The sequence below is a fragment of the Carlito syrichta genome, unplaced genomic scaffold (assembly GCF_000164805.1).
Source record: "Carlito syrichta isolate Samal-C Ts95f unplaced genomic scaffold, Tarsius_syrichta-2.0.1 Scaffold317361, whole genome shotgun sequence".
In the NCBI taxonomy this organism is placed as follows: domain Eukaryota; kingdom Metazoa; phylum Chordata; class Mammalia; order Primates; family Tarsiidae; genus Carlito; species Carlito syrichta.
Window position 1 is genome coordinate 384,933 of NW_007261457.1, and position 6,566 is coordinate 391,498.

Consider the following 6,566-nt stretch of genomic DNA (forward strand, 5'->3'; position numbering starts at 1 on the left):
GCACTTGGCGAGACCTCATCTCTACAATAAATCAAAATGAGCCAGGCGTGGTAGTGCACACCTGTAATTCCAGCTACTTGGAAGGCTGAGGCGGAAGGATCGCCAGAGCCCAGCAGGTTGAGGCTGCGGTGGCCAGGAGCGGTCACTGCACTCCAGTCTGGGTGACAGAGTGAGACTCCAACTCAAAAAAAAAAAAAGGAAAACTTTTAACTGTTATCAGTCCCTCTCTGCCACAAGCCCATTTGCATTACATGAAAAACGAGTATCTGTTAAACCTTAGCCTATATATTTTTAACCCTACCATTTATGTTTTCTTCACATTTCTGTAATGTGTTTATTTCACTTTTGTAAAAAAAAAAAAAAAATAGTAAAGGCTAAACATGGTGGCTCAAGCCTGTCATCCCAGCATTTTGGAAGGCCGAGGCAGGAGAAATGTCTGAACTCGGGGGTTCGAGGACCCACCCAGGCAATTTGGTGAGACCTCGTCTCCACAATAAATCAAAAAATATGCCAGGAGTGGTAGTGCGCACCTGTAGTTCTGGCTCCTTGGAAGGCTGAGGCAGAAAGATCACCAGAGCCCAGAGGGTCAAGGCTGTGGTGGCCAGGAGCATGCCACTGCACTCCAGTCTGGGAGACAGAATGAGACTCTGACTCAAAAAAAAAGTGGTATGAGTAAAAAATTTTTTAAATCAAGGAAAGAAAAATGCAGCATCAAGGTAGGTGTTGGCACATTGCTTACAATTAATCTTTTTTTTTGTATTCCCTGTAGCTCATCTGTGGGTCTAATGGAGATGTATTTTGTTCAGCCCAGATTTATTGGCTTAAAATGATCCAGGCTGTATCTCTCCAGTCCTTGATCATCTGACAGCATCACAGGTCAAGCTGTTGCGGGAACACAGAGAGGCCATGACACTGAGGCTATTTTAGGAAGTAGCAGTTTTATTAGTACCGGTACACCTCAGCGGGCTAACGCTCCCAGGCTGAGCACCCCAGGGAGAAGGGAGAGGGGTCTTATACCTTAGTTTAGGTAAGGCAGGGGATCGGGTTGTGTGACTATGCATTTTCTTTGGAATTTACAAGGTTTTACTTAGCAAAACCAGATTTTCAGAGAACAAATGGACTCCAGGGTATGACAAGCAGGGGTTGTAAACTGACACAAAGATAGGATGTGGGGGTGAGGTTGTGAATGGCTACTGTCTCGCATTTTCAGGAAAGCGACCTCTGGCTATGTGGTTTTCTCAAGTCCCATGTCTAGCGGTTTGGAGCCTGCAGTTTGATCTTTAGAAGGAATACCTTTAACTGTTATGAGCCCCTCTCTGCCACAAAGCGTGGCTGCTCAGACACATTAGTTGCTTCTTCAGGCTGAGCTGGGTCAGGGTGGGTGGCGAGTCTCCCTGGAGATGACATAGAGGGCTGCACAGCAGCACTGGTGGCGACCGGGGATGCCATAGTGGCTGTCAGGGCATCGTGTGGCTTCCCATAACTACAGTGGCAGAGGTGACCGGGTTCAGAAGGGACAGTCTTCAGGGCTCCAAGTGTGGAAGCCTGAAAGTGAGGGTGAGAATCAACATCGGAGGGAATGAGGAAGGGCCAAGGAGCCTCCCACGTAGACCTAAGATTTCAGAGCAGGGCCTAGTCCCTCCCAGGCCTGTTGAACTGTGGCAGAGAGGGGGCCGATGACAGTTTAAAATATTCCTTTTGAAAATCAATCAGCAAGCTCTGAAAACCCGCTAGACCAGTTTTGCTTGCGAAAACCAAATAGCCAAAGACTCACGACTTTCATGGAAATACAAAAGAGTGAGACCTTCACAAACTTACCCAAATCCTCTCTTTTTGAAGTTATCAGTTTACAACCCCTGCTTGCTATACATTTCCTGAAGACCATTTGTTCTTTGAAAATCTAATTTTGCTGAGTACAACCTTGTGAATTCCAAAGAAAATGTGTAAATACTCAACCCAACCCCCCTCCCTTACCTAAACTAAGGTATAAGACCCCTCTCCTCTCTCCCCGGGGTGCTCAGCCTGGGAGCATTAGCCTGCGCAAATAAATCTGCTACTTCCTAAAACAGCCTCCATGTCACGGCCTCTCTGTGTTCCCCAACCTCCCTCAGGCTTTTGGTGCCAGATTCCCCATGCCCTTGAGGCCGGGGGCCCTTCCCCCAAGCCTAATAGGATGGAGGCCTTCCCAGGACAGACTAGGGGCCCCCTTAGTACAGGAAGATAAAAGCCTTCCCAGGATAATGAAAGAGTCCTTCCAGCACCAAAGATAAGAACTTTCTTGGAAGAGTCATGTCAGAAAGGAATGTGGCCCCAATCTGCAGTACGCACGTGTCAACCTGTGTGTGACTAATATGCAAGCCTTATTGTGGGGACAAAGAAGATAAAATTGTAAACAAGGCAATGCTCCCCACTGTGCTCAGGGCTCAGCTTTTGGATGTGAATCCACTGAGCCGGTTTGGGATGAATAAAACCACTTCCTGGCCTCAATGTACTCACTATCTCTGTAAAATCCTACCACGGTCTTGCAGGCAGACAAGACCTTGACGGGCAGACTGTTCTTGCCTCTCAAAAAATCCTTGATGGATCCTGAGGTGATTGCGTTTTTGTGTAAGGCAATGAAATGGACTTGACCTAGATGAGAGGACGGGGAGAAAACGCAGCCACGACAGGAGAGGAAGAGTGCAAACAGGCCCAAGGTCCGCACAATGGGCAGTCACATGATTCTGTACAGCGAGAAAGTCACTGTTACTGCATATACTCTCATTTCTACAAAGGAAGATTTGCCGTCAGCGCTTATTTAAGAAATAATAGTAACGAGGAAGTTAAGGGAAACTGCTAGGGGAGGGAGGGGCACATCTCATCAACAAGGGTACCTGCATAATCAATGTTTGTATATCTAACCGTGAATTGTACCCCACATCTTTATAATAAAAAATAATAATAATAAAGAAAAAGAAATAACAATAATGCATTAGAATGGGAAACCTATGTATTAGTAGGCTACGGCTACCATGACATAATATCACCGGTTGGGTCTGGGGTAAGGAGTGGTTAAATAACAGAATTTTATTTCCTAAAAGTTCTGGGCACTGGAAGTCCAAGATCAAGCGGTTTCTCACCATGCCTTTACATGTCTCCCTTTATTCTGTGTTGACTGTGCCCTCATGTCCTTTTCTTACGAGGGCTTCCATCCCAGTGGACTAGGACTCAGACGTTAGGAACTCACATTCCATTAATTACCTGCTTTAAGGGCCTTTTTATTGAGTTGGGGTCTCCCTCTGTTGCCCAGGCTGGAGTGCAGTAGCACACTCACAGCCACCACCACCTCGACCTGCTGGACTCCAGCAATCCTTCTGCCTCAGCCTTCTAAGTAGCTGAAACTACAGGCACGCTCTACCACAAGGACTAACTTTTAAATACAGTCACATCGGGAGTTCGTGCTTCAGCACAAACTTCAAAGATATACTATTCAATCTATCAAAATCAGCACTGAAATTTTTTTTATTCATAGGAAAAAAATAAGATCAATACCTAAGTGTTAATACCTAATATTTTTGTGGCTATAACTCTTTAAATATGCTTTTGACATTTGTTTTCCATTTGTTTGTTTGTTTGAGTTGGAGTCTCATTCCGTTGCCCAGGCTGGAGTGCAGTGGCACACTCACGGCCACCCCAGAGTCGACCTGCTGGGCTCTGGTGATCCTTCCACCTCAGCCTTCCAAGTAGCCGGAAATACAGGCACGCGCCACCACGCCTGGCTAATTTTTGTGATTCATTGCAAAGACGAGGTCTCACCAACCTGGGCTGGTCTTGAACCCACGGGCTCAGACAATCCACTAGCCTCGGCCTCCCAAAGCGCCGGGATGACAGGCTTGAACCACCATGCCTTGCCATGCTTTAGATATTTGAACTAATTTTTCACTCGTGGGAAAATATTCAAAACAAAATTTATAATTTTAGTACAATCAGTAACTGGATTGCTGCCACCTCACTTTAAAACTTGAATGGAGAAGCAGTTGTTTTCCATGGATGAGCAAAGAAGGTGGTTACTTGAGAGGGAGCCTATTCCTTATGAAGATGCTGTGAATGAACATTGTTGAAATGACAAGAAATGATTTAGAACCTACAGAGTCTGGGAGGATTGACTCCTATTTTGAAAGACATTCTACTGCTCCCAGGAAAAAGGAAGGGGGGCTCAGCCTTCTTGGTGTGAGATCGCTGATGCTGGGGTCTTGTGTAGTCCTGTGGAATGATTTCACAGACGTGCAGAGAAGAGAAGCAGGTAGTTTTATTAAGCAAGAGAAAAGTACATTCTCCAGTCTCTAAGTAGCTCCAGCTCCTTGGAAGGCTGAGGCGGAAGGATGGCCAGAACCTAGCAGGTTGACGCTGGGGTGACCATGAGCGTGCCACTGCACTCCAGCCTGGGCAACACAGTGAGACTCTGACTCAAAAAAAAAAAAAAAGAAAGAAAAAGAAGAATATATTCTCAGAAAAGAACAAGGAAAAACATCTTATGAAAAGCTGCCCTTTGTATCCCCAGATATCGTCAAGGTGTGGTTTTTGTTTTGGTGGGCATTGAAGAGTTCGTTTGTGGTGAGTCTTTCCTATAAATGGGGGTCTTAGGGTTGAATCTCTGTTACTCCTCTCTTTTGTCGGGCAGGGGAGTCTCGGTCTTTATAAGATCACAGCTGGACTGTCATGGCAGCCTGGTGGTGGAGATTTTGTCAGTCCTCAATGTTAATGATACGATAATGAGCATACATGAAGGCAAAAGGGGGGCATGGTGACCTTAGGTCAACCTTGGTTATTTATGCCATTAGACCTCTTTGACTGTACCCACAAGTTGAGTGAGCCAAAGGGTGTGAACTGTTCTGCTCCCTGAACATTCCCCCTTCCACACCCCTTGTTCAGAAGATTTGTAACTTCGCCGACTGCTCCTACACCCAACCTAAACCTAGGAGGTGGAGGTGTTTTCCAGGCTTTGCATTCTAGACATTTGTTTCCAATCCGACTGGAGGCCTGGAAACCCCACCCAGAAACTCACTTGGCACACAGAGAAACCTCTGTAAATCTGCAGTTCCAATTTCCTAGTCCCCTGCTTTCCAGATTACCATTAAAAACTGAGTTCAGGCCAGGTTTGGTGGCTCAGCCTGTCATTCCAGCACTTTGGGAGGCCGAGGCGAGTGGATTGCCTGAGCCCATGGGTTCGAGACCCACCCGGGCAACTCAGCGAGAACTCATCTCTACAATAAATCAAAAAATTAGCTGGGTGTGGTAGCACGTGCCTGTGGTTCCAGCTACTTGGAAGGCTGAGGAAGAAGGATCGCTGAGCCCAGCAGGTTGAGGCTCTGGTGGCCAGGGGCGTGCTACTGCACTCCAGCCTGGGCGACGGCATGAGACTCCAACTCAAAAATAAAAGAAGTCCAGCATCTTTGTTTTATTCTCACCAACTGCTGACCCTAGGCATGTTCCAGCCACTTCTGCACAGTTCACTGGGGCTGTGGGGCTCGTTTAGCGAATTACCTTCTGCCCCCAGTGGTCGGAGCGCTCTGGACTGTCCCCACTGTGGCTTGCCGGACACCTTTTAAGTGGCTGAGCTTGAGTAGGGAGATCCCAGTTCCTCCCTGAGGCTCTTTGGATGTGGTGGGATGTTTGTATTTCTGGTGGCTGTCCAGTGGTGAGTTTTGTAGCTTTTCGCACCAACAGTGGAGTAGTAGCCGCTAGACATCCCGGCCATCTTGTGTCACCGAGTCTAGGAGTTTAAACAAATAGACGACACAGTGGGGAATCAGCTTTACCTTTTGTATTAAGCTTCCAAGGGCCACCCCTTGTTTCTCAACCACGTATAAAGTAAAGGGATTATCTAGGCTTGGAATCCCCAGGACAGGGGCAGAGGTCAAGGCAAACTGGATTTGGTGTGATGTCTTTCCCCTCATTTTGATTCACCCAAGAGGTTCCAAGCAAGTCCCCGAAGGGCTTCGTAAAGTGGTCATGCCATCGGCCTATAGTTTGATATCTGGATTCAGTAAAATCTGGCCATTCTCAGGAAGCTCCAATGTTACTTCCAGAAATCTGGTGCCGTAGAGCCCAATATAGCTTTCTCTGGGTAGAAAAAGAATGAGTCTCATTTGTCAGGGTGCAGTCCTGGTATATGACCTATGTTTGAGAGATTTGATTTGTGTCTTGGAGGCAGTTATCCAATAACCTCTTTGTCTTGGGATGATTACAACCCGAAGAGTATTGTCATCTCAAGTCTCCTCCTATGAGGGACAACAGGCTAACAATCCATCCTGTTGGAGAAGGGTTTTATTTGTTAATTCAGATCTCTGTGGTTCCAAGCAAAAGCATTACCAAAAGGTTTGTACTTCCTCAGGGAGGACAATCCATGTAGATTGTTGAGAAATCCAAGAATAAGGGTTGGCCTGTTAAAAAAAAAAAATTTGAGGATTCAGGTTGTAAGGAGATACAATTAAAGCATCCTTTGAGTCTAAGACCATGAAGTACATCGCAACCCTAATCCTCACACTAGTCTTAGCCCTAGCCCTAAGCCCTAAGCTCCTAAGTCC